The sequence below is a fragment of the Elgaria multicarinata genome, chromosome 3 (assembly GCF_023053635.1).
Source record: "Elgaria multicarinata webbii isolate HBS135686 ecotype San Diego chromosome 3, rElgMul1.1.pri, whole genome shotgun sequence".
NCBI lineage: Eukaryota > Metazoa > Chordata > Lepidosauria > Squamata > Anguidae > Elgaria > Elgaria multicarinata.
The window spans coordinates 20,055,457-20,075,742 of record NC_086173.1 but is presented as its reverse complement, the minus strand read 5'-3'; the positions used below and the strand labels follow the sequence as shown (position 1 = coordinate 20,075,742).

General features: G+C 46.1%; 1 protein-coding gene across 2 annotated transcripts in view; it reads left to right on the top strand.

The window, feature by feature from the left end:
* Nucleotides 1-4,793: 4,793 nt before the first annotated feature.
* LOC134394266 (caM kinase-like vesicle-associated protein) overlaps nt 4,794-20,286 on the top strand; it is a 49,015-nt gene continuing 33,522 nt past the window's right edge. For both annotated transcript variants that reach the window (XM_063119545.1, XM_063119544.1), the window contains exon 1: nt 4,794-4,988. The gene's annotated coding sequence lies outside the window, so the exon portion shown is untranslated. The remainder of the gene's footprint in view (nt 4,989-20,286) is intronic.

Below are 20,286 nucleotides of genomic sequence, written 5' to 3'. Positions count from 1 at the left end.
CTTCGTCAGTGTTCTACACCGTCTCTCTGGGAATAGCTGTTCCTAAATCAGGCACAGCTGTTCCCATTCAGCAAATGGTGCTAATCTCCATTCACAGCCAAGGCAGAGCTGTGATTGCATCTTGGAAGGGTGTGCTGAAGTATTCTAGATGGCTGCTCTCCCACTAGTCCCACCCCAGAGGTGGCTGCATCCTTTCCTGTGTGTGACAGGCAAGACAGATGGAGATTGTGAGCTGAAATGAGGGAGGCAGGTGGGGAGGATGGGTGAGGCGACTTGGACTGGGAGGTTCACAGAGTCTTTTGTACGCCCTGCTATGACTTGCTTGGTGGCCGCTCTGGGGAGGGTCCAGGGAAGGGATTAGAAAGCTCTAAGCTGTTGCTGGTGAAGCCAAGCCAAGTGAGAGGTTGGCTTGAAGGCGGGGCAGGGGAGCGTGGAGCTCAAAGCCCCTTAGGAGATTAAACCAATATTAATATTTTGAAGAAGCCCTGATTCCATTTCGATGTTGCCGTGATGGTTGGTGGTTAAGAAAATGTATGCGCTATACCTGTTACAATCCCCCCCCTTTCTCCTGGCCTTCCCAAGAAGCTTATGAAGTTCGCCCGCCACTTTCCGTGGTGTCCTTACAACAACCATGTGAGGTAGGTTAGAATGATAGAGAGTGGCTGGTCCAAGGTCACTCAGTCAGCTGAGCAGGGATTTGAACCTGGGCCTCCCCCAGTCCTATTCTGAGACTCTGAGCGTATTTCGGGAGGGGAGGAGGGCTGAAGCATTGGCAGAAGGGATGGGATAGGCACGAACAGAGGGTTATGGGCTGCCAGGAATCAATAGAAGTGAATCACTTGCAGCCAGTGGATTGGGGCATTACGGAGCTAGAATGGCAGGGGGTAATTCTGCAGAGATGGGGAGCTATAGGTTGGGGAAAGGGGGAGAAGATATCCATAGGGAGGTAGAATGATCTAAAGAGAGGGACCAATATGGTGAGAACCAATATGGTGTAGACATTTGAGTGTCGGACAAGAAGTAGGGAGACTTCAAATCCCCCCTCAGCCGTGAAGCTCACTGGGTGACCTTGGGACAATCGCCGTCTCTTTCTCTCAACCCACCTCACAGGGTTGTTGTGAGAATAAATTGGGGGGTGGATGACAATGTATGCTGCCTCTTTGGAAGGAAGGCAGTAGGAACATGCAATAAATCCAATTTCTAAAGTAGCTTCTCCTTGTCTCAGCTCCTGCGAGGGTTGCCAACTGACCGGACCAAATGGCCTGGTCTACTCTTGTGCATTTAAATAGCTGCTTCATAGGCAGAAATCAGCAGTTGAAGCTGTTCATGGTGTAGACATAAACATTACCGCATGCTCACTGTTAGTGCATAACACTGCTGTTAAAGGCACAGCGCATAACACTGCTGTTAAAGGCACAGCTGCAGTAGAGTGGTTGGCTGAAAACAGGGCAACCCTGACCCTTTTGTGTGTGTCATTATTCTCCCCGTCAGATGACTATATCATCTGGGGGAAATGCCCTTCAACCATAATCTTCAAGCCCCGGTTATCCACTAGTTAAGTGGCAGCTACAGGCTCTGACAATCTCGTCTTACATCCTCCACGGAGGGCTGGGAATGATTCTCACCTGAAACCCCTGAAGAGCCGCTGCCAGTGCAGATAATGCAGCACTCGGTGGGCCCAGTGATCTTGAGTAGTTTCCTCTGGTGTGTTTTTTGATAGCTGCCCAGCAAGTAGAAATTCACCAATAATGCTTCCCCACCAGACACCGCTTCTAATTTCCCGGGATGTGCTGGACCTATTGCATTTCTCGCCTGGGGTAAAGCTCTTAAGGAGACCAGAGTCCCGCCAGGGGAAAGCATTGAACTTAATTGTAGGTAAACCTGCATCGGCGTCTACCTTTACAGCAGAAACAACATCAGTGGTGGGGATCGCGTGGCCCTCCATATACTGTTGACTTCAACTTTCATCAGTCCTAGCTATCTGGAGGGGCCACATATTCCCCATTCCTGATCTACATGGTAAAATGTTTCTCGGAGTGTGCTGCTTCAAGCTTGAAGGGGTGTGTATGCAGTTTCACATATTTGAATACTCCCTGTATGCAGAAAATACGCCGACTAACCTCCTGGCCATGGTATATATATTTTTCTACAGGCAGGGAGTTTTGTTCATAGGGGTGGGGAGAAAGTCACACATGACCATGTCGCCACCACTGCCCTTCCTGCCTGTAGTGGTACAGTCCAGTAAAAGCTTTGCCATGCAATTCTATTGAATGTACAAACTGGCTCGTATTCTCAAGCAGCATTGACAACTGATCGGGAATCTTTCTTTATGGCTTGTTTGCTCCTCCGCCTCTTAACCGTTTAATCTTCAGAATTCAGCAGCGGAAGCTTCTCACGAAGATCAACGTCAAACACCTTCCAATGGCTGCACAGCTGTGCTGTCTTTTCAGGCACAGACGCTGCTAAAAAGGCCAGTAAGCCTACTCCTGAGTAAGGGTGATCTGGTGGGCGAAGGTATTTCATGTATTAGCCCTCTCTCTCATCCTATCCCACTGTCAATAGCAGCAAAATGTAAAATAGGCCTAATTTTGGGCTTCAGGGAGAACATAGCCTGGCCCTCTCTTTGTGGAAGGGGAAGATGGATGGATGATATTCTGGAGGTGACAGATTTGACCTTGGGGGGAGCTGGGAGTGGCGACGGCCGACAGAAAGCTCTGGCGTGGGTTGGTCCATGAAGTCACGAAGAGTCAGAAGTGACTGAACGAATAAACAACAACAAAGAGCTAGGCCAAGCCTCGCTATGTCCAAGATGTATCCCACGGCTCAATGCCTGCTATCCCAGCCTTGTTCCCATGAGGTCTTGCAGCCTCAGCCCTCCTATTCCTTTTACTCTTGACCACTCCTGCTTCCTCCACCGCCATTCCAGTCTTCCAAGAATTAGCGTCATCAAACGATGCTTCACACCTGACCTCTGCCCTGGTGCTTTGAATAGAACCCAGGAGTCCTGCCACCCACCCCCTCTCTCCCAAGAAGGAAGCGATGGTGTATCTCACACCCACAGCGGCTGGGGCTGCACAAATAGATTTGCAGATGACACATTCACACAGCTGTTACCCTGAGACACTTTTGAGTAGAACGATGTGGCAGGGAGGGGGGGTGGTGGTTCCGGCACAAAGGTCTACACACCCCTTAGGAAATCTACCACACGCGCACGCTTCCCTTTCTGGAAGGAACCTGGCAGACAAGCGCACCAAGATGCACTCAACCCAACTCATTTATAAACACACGCGACCTTATACAACGGCAGTACCAGAATGGAGTGCAAACAGGCGGCTGTCGTATATGCATACGTGTGCACTCAGAGATGTAGTTGGTGGGAATCATCCAGGGTTGTGGCCCCGTGCAAATCTGCCATGCAAAGCACACCGTGGTTTACAGAAAGGGCAACATGCTGCAGAAGGAGTTGAGCAGCACACACGAATGCACCTGAATGGGAACGGACACACCATTACTTGCGAATAGTTACACGAGGGTAGTCCTGTGAGAGGTAGAAATGCACTTGGATGTTTTATCCCTGCATTTGCTCAGCTCCCCTCACTTCCCCTGGTCCAGCCATTCCTGTATCCCAAGTGCAGTCTTTGATCAGCCATTCTTCATCCCACCATCCTATCCCTCTCCCCCGGCTTGTTCCCATGGGGAGGGTGGGTTTGAGAAGTGGGTTTCTGTTCCTTCCCTGCATTACGTCCTTTAGGCGTCAGTTCCCCACAAACACATACAGCGCATGTGGACTTGTGTAAGCCAGAACGCAGTATGCCCCATGGAGAACAGAAGTGAACAAAATGCATGTGCACGCAGGAACCTGCTGCAGAGAAAGCTCTGTCTGTGTGTAGACACATGACACGCAACACGATCGCTCTTCTGATGTGGAGAAAAGCAGTTTCCTGTTCTCAAATATAGGAATCAAGCCCTGATCAGAAAAATAGAATGCCGAGTCTCTCCTTAAAACTGACCTTTCAGAGGAGCGGAGGTGTATGTGCCCCAGAACTTGCCTATAGTTTTGATAGCCCCCAATACTCGGAAGGAAGGTGAGACGCGTTTGAGGTCCCAGCTGGGGCAGCAGGACAACAACCTCAAGAAATACACCAGTCTCTCTCTCTCCCTGCCTCCCCACCCCCTCTATCTCTTTCTTACACACACACACACACACACACACACACACACACACACACACACATATATATATATATATATATATATATACTCCCCCCCTCACTCACACGCCTACACTTTCCCTCCCCCCCTCTCTCTCTCACACGCACACACCACTTTCCCGTGAAAAGGCACAAATACACACGGCTGCACCCAAACGGCACTGACCCACAAACACAGACTTGTATCCATTGGTCCCTTTCTACAGCTGCAGTAGGAGAAGAGCAAATGGAAACCCTCCGTGCAGCTCTACAAACACTACTTACCAACATACAAAACTCCACACCAACAACCTGCTGTACAAACACCAAAGACAAGCGCATAAACGTTGCGCAGGTAAGATGCAACAGAGCCCCAGAGGCATGTGGCCGTACCAAACACGCGCAGTGACTTAAATGCCATTCCCACATGGACGGGTGTGTGTGCATGTGCACAGCGCGCGCGCGCACACGCACACACTGTAGTGCACAAATACCTCTCTCTCTCTCTCTCAATCACATGTCCCCTGCCTTAGGCTCTCCATGTGTTTCTGGGTCTCTCCTCCCTCAGCACCCCCTAGCAGCCGCTCCCGCCCTTGTCTTCCGCTACTTGGGCTCTCTGCCAGCACAAGCAGCAGCGCTCAGATTCTTTGCCGGGGAGCGCAGAAGCAGGCAGTTCCGTGCCATGGCTGAGCCATCCGGAGCTGCCCACACTGTGCCCCGTGGCAAGCTGTAACGTGGGAACCCAGCCGGCCGGCCACCAAGCCCCAGGTGGGGGAGGGACACCTAGCTCCCCCCCAGGTAGGATGGGGGTGGGTGGTAGCAGGGGGCGGGGGTTGAATGGATGGAGGAGTTAATCGTTGGAGCAGGGATGGGAAGTGGGATGCAGGAATGGATGGACCAGGTGGGATGGGGGAATGGGATGCAGCCAGGGTTCAGGGATGGATGGGGTGGGCCAAGTTGCTCATCCTGAGATGGGAGGGACGCATTGCTAGATGGATCAGAGTTCAAGCAATTCTGTTCATGCCTCTGGATGCTTGGAAAGTTTAGAAGTATCTTTGGGACAACAGAGGTAGAAGTGTGACCATGTGGGGGGCAAGGCGTTGTTCCATCTAGGCTAGGGGCTGGAGGGGGGAAGATGGCACAGTGAGAGAGGCACAGCAAGTGTGCTTCAGATGTGTAAGTGAGAGCAATAAATAGGAGACACTGGCAGCACTGTAGATAATAGAACAGGAATGCACTTTACACGTGCACACGTCAGGAAAAGGTTTCTGATATTCCATTCAGGGCATCTAATGCACTGAGATGCCTGGGGACTTTGTACAAGCTCATTCCCCTATATATGAATGTCTGTCTGTCTTTCTCTGTCTCTGTCTCTCTCACTCACACACAAACACACACAGGCAGAGATCGACTACTATACAGATGTGCTTCTCTCTCTCTCTCTCTCTCTCTCTCTCTGTGTGTGTGTGTGTGTGTGTGTGTGTGTGTGTGTGGTGTACAGAAATATCAGTATATTTAGTACCTGTGTAATTTCAACATGTACGTGTGCTCAAAATGTGTGGTCCAAAGTGTGTCTGTGTGTAATACAAGCAGCTGTATGATCTTGCATCTTTTGTGACTGTGAAAGGTATGTATCCATGGATGTCTGCAAGTGCATTCATGTGTGCTAATTCATGCGTATCTCCTGTTTGTATGCCATACTAATGGTAGGTATATATGTCGACCAGCATGTCTTTGGGCATGTATATGTATGAATAGATGGGTAGGTATGGATGAGTTCATTTACTTCTAGATGTGTGTCATGCATGCCCTGTTTGTGTGCATGGGCAACCATGTGCATGAGCCTTTGTGTGCATGAGCATACATGTTTAGCACACAGGGTTCTTCTTTCCAATGGCTTTGCACGAACTTTCCATGCTTACAATTGTGTGTGTGTGCATGCATGCAGAGCGCATCCATATACACATGAACAACTTTCCCAGGGCTCTTCCTGTACAGAAAATCACATACACTTTTACTGCAAATTATGGAATTATTGAATCCAGGATAACTATCACCAAAGACCATTGTTTACTGCAGAACCACAGTGAGAAAAGTCCAGTAGACTTCTCAGAACTGCTAGTCCACATGGCTTGTGGGGGGAAGCTTTTAGAAGACCTGTGGTATGTTCCCAGGGGCCAGAGGGAGAGGCTTCCCTCTCCCCACCCAACACTCCCTGCCCTATCTCTCAATCAAGATTTCCATCTTCTACCCTATGAGACTCATTTGAGTCTCATTCCCATCTTCCCCTCTGTCACACTGTTTTGCAATTAGGACAGGATACCTAACTGACCTCGTCTACTAAGATGCTGTTACCACGTCTGCTGATGCTCTATGGGATTTGGGTAGCACAAATAACATCTGATTGATTCATTAGATCAAATAATATTTGCATTATTTTTGGCGTGTGTCTTTGTAAACTGCATGACACATTCTGCTCCACGAATTAAGCTTCCTTGGTGGAAGAACGTGAGGCTCCGATGTGCAACAGCTGAGGTCCTGATTCACCCACCCCTCCCCCAAATTCCTGTGGCAGATTTGAATCTGTGTGTCAGACTAAACCTGCATTGAGTGAGGACAGGAAGGTCTGTTCTTTGAACCACTCTTTGAATTAAAGGGTGGCTCAAGTGTCTTACGGCAATTCCATGTAGAGAGATATTGAGTTCATACCCCTGAGTGATTCCTTCACAATCCATGTGCGTGTGCATGCATACACATACTTGTGTATGTGTGTGCGCTGCGTGAGTGTATGCTGTAAAATCATGGATTAAATTAACACAGATTGGAAAGATCACAGGGCACTTTGGAAGAGAGAGAGAGAGAAGAAAGGTTTCTCCCTCTCCCCTGATACGGTCACCCAATGAAACTGATTGGCAGTCAATTCAGGGCAGACAAAAGGAAACATTTCATCATGCAACTAATATACGGAATTGGTTGCCGCAAGATAATGTGATGGTCACTGGCACAGGTCACTTTAAAGGAGGTATTAGGCCAGAGGCAAGGAACATGTGGCCCTCCGGATGATGCTGTTGGACTGCAACTCTCATCAGCACCAGCCATAACCAGTGGTGAAGGATGATGGGAATTGTAGACTCACAACATCTGAAGGGCCATACTTTCCCCATTCTTGGAGTCAACAAATACACAGAAGATAGATTTACCCAAGTCATGATGATTGTCCCTAAACAGAACCTCCATGTTCAGAGGTAGTGAATTGCTTAATACGACAAGGAGGGCAACATCAGGGAAAGGTTATTGGGTTCTATCCAATGTTAGTCATACTTAGAGTAGACACATTGAAATAAATGGGACTGCAGATAGACCAATACTAGATGCAATCCGTTCCCTTCATGACCTGTTTTGGGGCTTTTTTCTGTTGTGCGAAATGGGATTCTGGGCTCAATTGATTTCTGGCCTTATCCAGTAGGGCTCTTATATTCCCTGAAATGGTTCTGTCTAGAAGGGTCATAGCTTGGTGGCAAAAGCGTGGCTGCCTTGCATGCACATGGTCCCACGTTCCATCCCCGGCATCTCTAGGTGGGGCTGCCTGGAATTCTGGAGAGCCACGGCTGCCAGTCAGTGTTGACAATACTGGGCTAGATGGACCTGTGGTCTGACCCTGTATAAGGCACCTTCCTAGGTTCTTATGAAGCATCTCCTACTCAGTTTGGTGCTCTAGGATCCTCCAATGCGAGGAATTTAGGAAATGTTAGAATTAATTTCACCCAAGCAGAGACATCTTTACACACACACACACACACACACACACACACACACACACACACACGGACTCAGAGTTATGCAATCTGGAGATATTTCCTTGTGGGTCCTGGTTTCCAGTGGATGTAGCAAACGGAGCCATGACCTACCTGGAGCTCACTTACCTGGAGCCAATGATGGCAGAAGAAGGATGAGTTTTCTCCTGGAACCAATCCTCCAGCCTTGACTCCAGTTCCCTGGGTGATCTTGGGCAAGCTACTTTTGCCTTTCTGTACTACAGAGGATCACGTTTGTACTGCTTGTTCTCTCTCTCTCTCTCTCTTCCCGCCCCCACCCCCCAATCTCAGAGGGGTGCGATGAAGTTAGACTCCTTGCTGTTCAGTAAGTAGACTGTGAGCTCATTCACACACAGAGCCAGCTCAAGCTATTTTGTCACTCCAGGTGAAAATTAATTTTGCTTTCCCACACTGCACATCCCTTGCACAACTGCATCTCGTCGTTTCCTCCTCAATGGAGAGGGGAAAGTGTGTCTGGAGTGGTGGAGGAATGGGCGTTCTTCCCTGCCCCATTAAAGCTTCCCTAATCCCAGCCACCTTTCCAATTCCATAGAAGTGAATGGAGGCTGTGCATTCCATTCACAGTGAGAGACGGGATGCGTTTGGGAAAAACTAAAGGAATGGAGTGACACATCATATTCCACACATCTAGGTGCCTGTTGTACCAAGAGCTGCCTATTCTCTTCCCAGCCCAGTTTAAGGTGCCAGTGCATCCCTATGAAGCCCTAAGCATTTGGGACCCAAATATTATTTATTTATTTCATTTTTATACCGTCCAATAGCCGAAGCTCTCTGGGCAGTTCACAAATCTCTGCCTCTATCAGGGATGTTTTAAGGTGGATTCTGGCAATGAGCAGGAGGTTGAACTTGATGGCCTTATAGGTCCCTTCCAACTCTACTATTCTATGATTCTATGATCAGCCTGCCCATGCTTTAAGACCTTCAGGCTCTTCTCCAAGTACTCCACATGGTATATTACGTGACAATGAGGGAGAAAGCCTTCTCCCTTGTGGCACCCTATGGAGATGCAATTCTGTTGTTGTTTTATTAGGATTTTTTAAAAAAAGTTATTACATTTTGTAAACTGCTTTAGTACCATAAGATGGAGGGCAGTATATAAATATTGCAAATAAATAAGGTTCTAGAGGTGGAGGGGTTTGTCTTCCCCATTGAGGGATTTCCCAGTCACAATGGAGTCACTAGCATTCTGTTGCCCGAGGCAGTAAGCTTAGCTACCTATTGGCTTGCATTGGCTGTGTTTGATCACACTGGCCTAGCTTCTCAGCAGGAATCCACTTATACTGTGTACCCTGCTTGGATTTTGCCTTTATTTATTTATTTATTTATTTATGGTGCAATCCTATACATTATATGGGGTGGGAGGGACTTTTACAACTCCCAGCATTCCCTAGCCTGTAGGACTTCTGTCTATCTAAACATGCAAGGGATTGTGTCCTTAAAGCATGTTTTTTATCTCACTCTTCAACCAAAACAGCTCCTGGAGCTGCTTACATAGAGCCAGAAAAAAAAAGACAGCCCCTGCCTGCAGGTTTACAATCTTTTAAAAAAATGACACACAAGGAAAAAGGAATGGGGAGGGGAGAGGAAAAACATTAAGTAGTCTTTCTGCAGGGCTGATGAAATCGCCCTGCTTCTCCATCTCTTCTCCTTTAGTACAGCCTTCTGAAAGGGTTGCGGCACCCAGAAACATGCTTGGCCATGAAGGCAGAAGGCTGGCTGCCAGTTGCTCTGGTGCAGCTACACTCACACTTCAGCTAAGAGTGAGTGCTGCAGCAGGGTCAAGCTGAAGCCCTTACTTGGGAGTAGCAACATGCGTGAGCATAAAGAATCTTCCCTATGGAATAAGGCTTAAGAAGTGACTGAGTTATTCACTTAGTTTCTCAATACACCCAGGGCTGCTTCACGCATGCATATTTTATGCTGCCCGGGACCATTTGCACATGTGAATTGGCCATCACAGATCTAGCCAGAACTTTCCTATTGCCTCCCAAGCAATGTTTTTCAGCAGTTCTCACTCTCATGGCTTTCAGGAAGCAAGTACAAAATAACCGTGGAGGGATCTGAATACATGTGCGAATTAGCCTGTTGGATGATGCAAAGAATTCTGTTGGAACTCATTCGTTGCAGTTGATTTAGTACAAAGCAAGCAAAATACCTTGTTCACGAAAAGCAGAATTCTGCTGTGCTGGGCTTATTATGTCCAGGTCCAGATTTATAGGAGTCCTGGGCAGGCTGCCATCCATAACCCCCGCAGCACCAGTTGAGTTCCACAGGACCCACAACCTTTCTGCCCCCCCTCATATGTGGTACTGCTGCAACTGCCAATCGTCAGTTTTCCCATCATGTGCAAATGGGGGCTTGCACAGTGATAGTGCCTTCATAGGCTATTGTAGATTTTGGATTGTTATACATATGGACCAATCAGTGAAAGCTGGTGGCTCTGATTCCGGTGGGGCAGTGATTCCATTCTGGGTTTCAGTCAGAACCAGTCAGACCTCTAAGCTGTCCAAGGTGCCGAACCTGGGTTTTTTGGTTGTTGCTTGGGTTCAGCACCTTGGATAGGTCTTTTAGAGTTCTGGTTGGTTCTGGCGGAAGCCCAGAATGGATTCACAGCCCTGCCGAAATTGGAGCCACCAGCCTCCATTGGGATCACCATGGCAATTTAAGAGTATGAGTTGTTGTTTTCCAGCTATTGATAACCGTAGTGGAGAGAGACAGGATTTCAAGCTTGGAACTTTGTGGTTCTTTTGCAAAATCTGGGCCTGAGACAGGAATGGATATTTAAAAACAATATAGTAGTAGAGATGGTGAATATGGTGGTTGGAACAGTTGTAGCAATAAACATTTATGCAGTACTTTAGAATGTTAAAAGTGATTTTTTTTAAAAAAGTGTTTCACATACATTATTTCAGTAATCCTTACAACAAACCTGTAAGGTGGGTCTGTATTTTGATTCCCATATTACAGTGCCAAAAACAGAGAGAATGAGGTTTAGGGCCAGAGAAAGACAATAGTTTGCTGTCATTTCTTCCCATAAAGTTGAAGGCAAATTGAAAGATGGTTCACCACTCACAGACTAGGTTCAGACAACATGATAACCAATGGTGGTTTAAATAGTTGACAGTTGGTTATTGAATCCACCATGGGTTATTGTGTTGTGTGGCTGGAGTTTTTTAACCAACAGTTGGTTATCTGGCCAAAATAATCAACGCAAATAACCAATGCTGTGCAGAGTTGGCAATTTGAACCACCATTGGTTATCATGTCATGTGGAGGGCACCGTTGGATATTACCTCTGCTAACAGTGATTACTTCATCAGCCACAGAGTCGCAAGGCAAAAGCGGTCAAAGCAGCAGCTGTTGCTCTAGTCAAGCCAGCAGGATAGATTTTCAGCAGCAATGCCTGATGGGATACTAGCGGGAGGACTGAGGAGGTGAGAGAGAGTGGGGGATGATTGAGTCAACTCAGCATGGACTAATAGTCAACTCAACACTGATACTAATCCACACCACAATTGATTATTTTCATGTTGTGTGGGGAGTACCCGCTAGATAAACAACTGTTGGCTATTGTGTTGTCCAAATGCAGCCATAGATTTGTCTCTGGTAAACTGGTTTGGCAGGTTTCTGAACTGTTATTGTAGTGTGGGGCAAATGAACAGTATGCGGAGACCATTGGAAGTGAAACTTTTCTCAAATCCACTTTTAACTCTCTCAGAAACTATTGTCTTTCTCTCAACTAGGAGGAGATAGTGGTTGCCCAAAGGCCACCTGGTGACTGTATGGCAAAGGCAAGGTTTGAAACAAAAGGTCAGCTAGCTGCAAACGTTGGTGAAAAGGTTAGACAGGTAACCAAAAGCATGCTTAGTGCAGGGAGAATAGCCACAAGAAATTAGCTGTAGCCCTTAGTAATTAGGGAAGATGGGAATGTAAAGGGTTCAAAGGCCAGAGTGACTAGATTGAGGTACCCACGTGATATAATTTCCCTTATTGTGTGATGGATTTTGCTTCCCTGCTTAAAGTTCAGTCTGATTTGACATTTCCCCAAGGTGTTGTTAGATGGCCCTACTGTTCTGGCCCCTGGGCTGCCTAGGGAAAGGAAATTATATTAGCCCAAGCGACTTTCATATTCCATTTACCTTGTGCTTTAAAATGGCTGCATGTCTTAGGATGCAACTTTCTATAAATCGTCAACCTGAGATGGAAGCTACCTGGAGCAAATTTTCATCAAAGAGTTAAAAGTCAGGCAAAGTTATAAGCATCAAAAGAGAGAAGGTTGCAGTGTTGTCTGGGAAGAAAGAGAATATCCCCCCCCCCCCCAGTGCTATTGTACAGTGACATGTGGGCACATGACAGATTGCAATGTTTAAAAGGAGGGAATCAGTAGGGGAAATATTAAGGAGTTGTGTTGGGATTCTAATGAAAAATCCCTGTTCCCTTACAATTAATGTTTTAGGTCTGCTGCATTAGTATGAAATACTAGAGCACAGTCCACTCAGGGGGACAGTTTCTTTGTTTTGGTATATTTGGAATTTTGAAAATTATAAAACTTTGCAGTTGCATGTATGGGTATTTGTGCCATCTGAACATAACCCATTTTCTTAGAAGTAAAGTAAAGGTACCACAGGACTCAGTCCTGGGCCCTGTGCTCTTCAACATTTTTATTAATGATTTGGACAAGGAGGTGCAGGGAACGCTTGTCAAATTTGCAGATGACACAAAGTTGAGTGGGATAGCTAATACCCCCTGGAAGACAGAAACAAACTTCAAAGTAATCTTGATAGGCTGGACTGCTGGGCTGAAAACAACAGAATGAAATTTAATAGGGATAAATGCCAAGTTCTACATCTAGGAAAAATAAACCAAATGAACAGTTACAAGATGGGGGATGCTTGGCTCAGCAATACTACAAACAAGAAGGATCTTGGAATTGCTGTAGATCACAAGCTGAATATGAGCCAACAGTGTGATGTGGCTGCAAAAAAGGCAAATGCTATTTTGGGCTGCATTAACAGAAGTATAGCTTCCAAATCGCGCGAGGTACTGGTTCCCCTCTACTCGGCTCTGGTTAGGCCTCATCTTGAGTATTTCATCCAGTTCTGGGCTCCACACTTCAAGAAGGTTGCAAACAAGCTGGAGTGTGTTCAGAGGAGAGCAACGAGTATGATCAGGGGTCTGGAAACAAAGCCCTATGAGGAGAGACTGAAACAACTGGGCATGTTTAGCCTGGAGAAGAGAAGACTGAGGGGAGACATGAGAGCACTCTTCAAATACTTAAAAGGTTGTCACACAGAGGGCTAGGATCTCTTCTAGATCCTCCCAGAGTGCAGGACACAGAATAATAGGCTCCAGTTACAGGAAGCCAAATTCCGGCTGGACATCAGGAAAAACTCCCTGACTGTTAGAGCAGTATGACAATGGAACCAATGACCTAGGAAGGTTGTGGGCTCTCCCACACTAGAGGCCTTCAAGAGGCAGCTGGACAGCCATCAGGTGTGCTTTGGATTCGTGCATTGAGTAGGGGGTTGGACTCGATGGCCTTATAGGCCCCTTCCAACTCTACTATTTTATGATTCTATGAAATGTAAACATTGAAGTCAATGGCCAGGATCATTCTCTTTCTTTATCTCTTTCTCCAGTGCAATCAATAGGCATGGTACTAGATACTAGAATTTTACACTGTAAAAATTCAGCACAGGGGAAACAACTGAAGAAGAACAAAGAAGGGAAGGCTTGTGGGGGGTGGGGCAGGGACAATGGAACTTTGGCCTGAGGCAGCTGGTTGGGGTGTCATAAAAGGGCAGCAAATTCATAAGTGACTTAATGTGCTATAACTGTCTTCTTACTCCCACGGAGAGGCGCTGGTGGGATTTCCTAAATCAGATGTCCAAATGATTTGACTGGCCTTGGAGGCAGTGTAGGGTGGGTGGAGGTGCTGGGACAAACCTCGGCTGTTCTGCCTCAGGAAGCAAAATGTCTTGGGCTGACTGGGGAAGAATGTGTGGTTATTATTTCAAAAGCCCTGAGAATGGAGTTTTGAGAGCTCAGGGAGGGCTAAGGGTATTTGCCCGCCCCCTTGCCAAAGTGCAGCCAAACCTTAACACCCAATGCAAAATGGCCAATGGCTTTTGAAGCAGAGAAGAAACTCCTTAAAACGGTGAGTGTTTCCCACTCACTGGGAAAAGTGAGTGGTTCTAAAAAAGAGGGCCTAGCACAGATTCTTTGCCTGAGTCTAAGCAGTTCTTCTGGAATAAGACACACCAGTTCTCAATCCTCGCACACAAGCGACTTCATGCTGTTTGCTCTGTGCCCCAGCAAAAGCAGCCAAGCTCTTCTGACAAAACACCTCCCCCCATATGCACCAGTGTGTAATTTGCGGTAGTTTACAGTTATCCACAAAAGGCTTTCTTCAAGTGCACCCACATTCGGAGTCTTGCAGAGTAGCAACGAGAGAGAGGGTGCTTTTGATGTTGCTCTCCCAGGGGAAGTTCACCTGGCACCCACACTACTATCCTTTTGGCACCAAGCTAAGACTTTCCTGTTCTCCCAGGCTTTTAAGTGCAATCTCATGCATGTCTACTCAGAATTAAATCTCATTGATTTCAATGGGACTTACTCCCAATTCAATGTGTATAGGATTGCAGCCTTAAAGCATTTTTTTTTAAAAAGGTTAGTATTTCTGTCTTTTGTTATTTTAGTCCTTGTGATAGGGTTTTACCTCTCATGCCTGATATTTTTTTTATGCTGTACTAGCACATTTCTTGGTTTTATATGGTTGTTTTATTGCGAATTTATTTGATGTAAAAAGTGAAAATCTTAGAGAAATTTATTTTATGAGGTGTTTAATAAATAAATATCGTAAAGTAAAGATACCAAGGTTCATCTGACAAATGCTGGTGGATGAGTATGGCATTAACCCATGCTTATTTATTTATTTTATTATTATTAACATTAATATACCACCTTACCTGCTAAAAAGCCATCAAGGCAGTGTACAACAATTAAAAATAACAAAACCCTGAAACAATAAAAACAGAATATTAAAAACAGTAAAAATATTAAGCCATTAAAAACTACACATGTTAAAAGTCTAAACTGAAAAGGTGTGTCTTTACGCTCCTTCTAAAGGCCCACAAAATGGGGGTGAGATGTAATTCTTAAGGGAGTGCATTCCATAGTTTGAGGGCAACACAAGGAGGAAACCATTTCATGCATACCTGACAAACAGGCCTCTATGGGTAATGGTATCCTCAAAAGGGACTCTCTTTGCAAGATAGGTGGTCATGGTCCTTTAGATAGCCAGGTCCTAAGCCATTTAGGCCTTTAAAAGTTAAGACCAACAATTTGAATTAAGCCCAGAAAACAATTGGCAACCAGTGTAGGTCTTTCAGGACAAGTTAATATGATCCCAATACTGTGCACCAACATTGACCCATGTGGGGGTGCTTCTGTACACACGTGCCTGCACATGGTCGCATAGGAGAATAGTATGGAATCCTAGGTTGAGAAAGGGTCCACTCTGTCATGGGTTAGGTTGCTATGGCCATGTCCACTTTATACACTCGTATCTCAGGGTCTACAGGTATGTTTCCAAGTGCGCCTGTGCATATCTGGGAGTCATGATGTTCGGAATAGAGCATTCACTCTGTGAGTTCACAAAATGCAACCATCTGCTTGCAGTCTGCTTTCTGATTGCTTGTGTATCCATGTTTGCCTTTCTGCCTCTTGGGTAACGGGCTGGGTATATGCATCACATGATGATTGTTCATTTTGTGATTCTGCAAAAGCGAGCGGGGCGTTTCCACTGCTTGACGCCTCAATACACACACCTCGGGGTGTGTGGCGAGGTAGGTTTGTACAGCTGAGTATGTTTGTTTATGGCTATCTGCCTGTACGTTGCTTTTTGGGAAGACTTCACTCGGAATTTATCTCGCTGCTGACGCCATCACGAAGCCTATGGTGTGTTGTGCGCAATTGTGTGGGTATACTTTGTGGAGCATGTGAGTCTTGCCATGTACATGCGTGTTGAGCCAGGCAGCTGTGAATAGTTGTAGTTGTCCCTTGGCACTGTGACTGAGTGACTCATTGACGTTACTTGGTTACCTGTGTGTGTCAACTGTGCCACTAGTGGTTGTATGTTCCCTGCTGGGTATAGTTACACAGCTGTGCGCTGTGTGCATGTTTCCTTTGCCACATGTGGCTACATCTCTGTCTCTCTCTCTCTCTCTCCCTCTCTCTGTTGCTGGGTGTGGCTGGGCCCCACATCCATCGTGGCCCATTGAGTTGCCTGACACTAATGTTGCTAATGCATTGCAGGGTTGCCATGGTAACACCTGGTTTCTTGGGGGTTGCGGCACCAATAATAGGGTTATGAGAACTTCCAGCAGTCTGTGTGTGTCAGCAACAGGTTCTGAGTCTCTGAGGTGGAGAAACCCACAGGGTTTGCAGTCAAGACTGAAGGGCGCTGTATTTTGGGGGGCTAGGATAAGGGAACAATAGAAGGCTAGACTGTGACAGGTTTGGGTAGTGGGCCCTGCCATAGGGGAGAGTGTGCATAGTTCTTTGTATACATCTTAAGGCGCCAACCCAGCCTCGCTCTATCCTCCTCGTAGACTCTGGGTGTCCAGCGGGGATCATCACATCAAAAGCCGCTCTGATCTGTTCTCTGTGTTCCTGTCTTTCTTCCCTCCTCCACCCCCCACTCCGCATTCTCTCGTTTCCCCTTTCTGTCAATTCGCCCCTGGCGGCTTTTCTTCAGGTCCCTTCATGTTTTTTTAAGCGCACAAACACATTTTTCACCTTCTCCTCTGCTTCGGCTGCTCGTAAAGTGACAAAGTTGCCGGTCCCATGCGCGCACATAGACACATACACACGACCTCAGTCCCAAACCACAGGGCTGTGATTTAGACGCACACACGCACCAATAAAACCCACAAGTGAGTGCCATGCGCTAATTGTCTGGCAATGTGGTGGCGCCCCTTAGTGGCCCGTGAGGGGCTCCACACCCACTCCCAAAACTTTTGTCGAGGGGAGAGCATTGTGTAATCGATGTGACAGCGGAGCGACTGGAACAGAGAAAGGCTTTCTGCTTCATTGTACCAAATACGAGGAAGCACACGAAAAAGAGTTCTGCATAGGCAGCGGCAGACAGCCTGTGATGTCTCACCAGAAAGCAATGGAGGAGAAAACTGCAGGAGTCTGTCAGAAAGGAGCGGGAGATGGGCACCTCTCAAGAGTTTCCGAATTTGAGCTTAATCTTTTAAACCATTCCTGGTCATTATCTTTCTATTGTCCCCGATTCCCACCCAGCGCTTCCGAGTCTACAATGGCACTGGCAGTCTATGTGCCCTTCAAATGCATTCAAAAGCCTGCACCAGCTCTCCCAGCCTTCCCTAAGATTGGCCCCGATGCTCTTGTTCTTGTTAATGGGCATTGTTCCAGAACTGGGCTTGCCAAAATTGGCTCGAGACATTTCAGACAGCGGAGGCAAAACATCCAAATGGCTTCTCCCCCTCTCTCCCCCTGAATCCGCCACCCTGGGTTTGAAAAATAAACAAATGACAATTTACTGCCTTGCAGCTGTGCTCCAGGTCTGCTGTCTGAGGCAGCCACCTCACCCTACCTCACAGCAGCACTTGAGAGCTGAAAACATATTTCCCAGGTAGCTTCCTGTGCCTTTGACAGCAGCTTAAAGCTTTCCTCATCGTCTATCGAAAGCTTGCACCCCATCTGTCCAGTTATCCTCATGCCCTGTCTCCCCATTTTCTTTCCTCTTATCTTCTCCTATTTTATCTATTATCCTCTTCCCCCATTCTCAATTCCTACTATTATTATTATTATTATTATTATTATTATTATTATTATTATTATCATCGTCATCATCATCTCTTTCTCACTCATAGCGTTTTTTCTAGACAGACATGACAGGCTTTGCCAAGTCATGCTGTCTTTTACAGATTCAGGAATTTCCTGACAATTGAGCATGTTTTTAATTATGACTGCTTTCTGGATATTGGTATGGATGTATTTTGGTAGGCCCAGTTTCTGAAGGTTTTCTGTATAATTTTTTGATGTGATGCAGGTGTCTGATGTGACGAACGGAATAATTGTGATCTTTTCCTGTTGCCATAGTAATTTGATTTCCATGGCCAGTGGTGTATATTTCTTGCTCTTTTCCTCTTTCTTTTCAACAACATGTTTGTCATTAGGTATTGCTATGTCGATGAGGTATGTGTGTTTTTCTTTTTTATCTATGATCTTTATCTCTGGTTGGTTGCAAGGTATTGTTTTGTCAGTATGAATTGTTCTGTCCCAGTATATTTTATTATCTTCATTTTCCAAGGTTGTTTCAGGTGAGTATGTATGGTATGGTATAGGTTATTTGATAACATTGAATTTGATGGCCAGTTGTTGGTGAATTATTTCTGCATCATCATCATCATCATCATCATTATTATTATTATTACTATTATTGCCCTCAGTGTGCATGGCACTTTACAGAATAAAGTGCAAAAGAGTATGCTTATACGTAACTTAACTGTAGGATGACCATATTTATTTATTTATTTATTTATTTATTATTTTATATACCATCCCATAGCCGAAGCTCTCTGGGCGGTTTATGAAAAGGAAGACAAGGCTCCTGCAGCTTTAACTGTTGTGGTGAAGAGGGAATTTCACCAGGTGCTGCATGCATACAAATAAAACCTGCTGAAATTCCCTTTTCAGTACAACTGTTAAAGATACAGGAGCTCTGTCCTCTTTCTCATATGGACACCCTAGGCTTAGCCTAACTGGGTGTCTGGAGGGATGGCCATCAAAGGAATTTTATTTCCCTTTCTTTGTAATTCAGAGAAAGAAAGAAAGAAAGAAAGAAAGAAAGAAGTTTTTTCTCTTTTTTGTAATGAAAATGAAGACAATGAATAAAAAGTTAAACCAAAAAATATTGTTCCCCATCATTACATACTCTGAAACTCCTCACTAGCCTTAGCTAGATGGGGCAAAATCCTGGGGTGATCCCTGGGATCGTCCCTGTGCATCCACATGACACACAGAGGATCCTGGGATCAGGGAGGGATGATCCCGCCCTTGCCCCGGGACCACACCCTACACTTTAAGCCCGCTTTTTCCGCAGTCTTGGGACGATCCCGAGTCCGCAGATCGTTTGGGCACGCATCACGGGTTGTCCCTGTTCCTCACAGTTCCTCGCAAGAAGCCAGGACCCGCGCACACGGTGCAGAGCTACTCAGGAGCTCTGCGCCCATCGAGGGTGTGGGGAGGGGGAAATTAAATTTAAATTTTAAAAAAAACATCTACCTTTCTTCGCATGAGATCTTCACCCCTCCATCCCGCTAGTCCGCTAGGTCCGGCTGAGGCCATAGATGGAATTTCTGCTTGTCACACAGCTTTTAAAGGAGACCTGTGTGAAAAGTAGTTGGGGAAGATCTCTACAGAAAAGGAATCTTTAGTCTGGCTCTTTGGACTTCCATTGTAAAGTCTGACTTGTCTAGGAAATAGGAAATGACACAAGACGCTCAACTCCAGGTCAGTTTTGACCACGAACAGAAAATCTGGTGTGTGAGTGAGTGAGACAGACAGACAGAAAAGAGACAAACAAATGGATGGGGTGTGTGTGTGTGACTGTGCATACTCTCTCTCTGTATCTATAAAGTTCTCTCATCCTTTTCCTACCAGGCGAAGTTCTGGTGGAGATGAGGTGGATTGCATCATATAAAAAGCAAGAATAAAAACCCATCTAGAAACTATTTTAAAAAAACAAAGTGATAAAGCAATAAGAATATGCATCAAAAAAGCAGAAAGCAATATCTAGAACTAATTAGAATCTCTCAGCTGCCCAATCCTGCCAGAAGAGTAACATCTTGGAAGAAAAAGTGAGAGGACTTGAGCAGCGAGTGTCCACCCTCCAAGGAATAAGAGAAGTCGAGGAGTTCTTAGACCGAACAGTGGAACTGCAACAGCAACAAGAAGCACATGAGATTGAAGAACAACAGCCAGCTGAAGCAGAAGTGGAGTATGCTGAGGGGAGGAAAGCCAATGAAGAGGAAACTCCCTGGAAAAGAGTGACAGTTAGGAGCAGAAGAATTAGAAGGCATTCTGCACCGGTGGAACCATTAGAGTTAAGCAACCGCTTTCAGCTTCTGGAGAATGAGACTGAAGGACAGTTTGCAGAGGAAGAAGTACAGGAGACACCATGCAACAGTGACCAAGAGGCAGAAGGTAGGTCAACCAAGAGGAAGAGA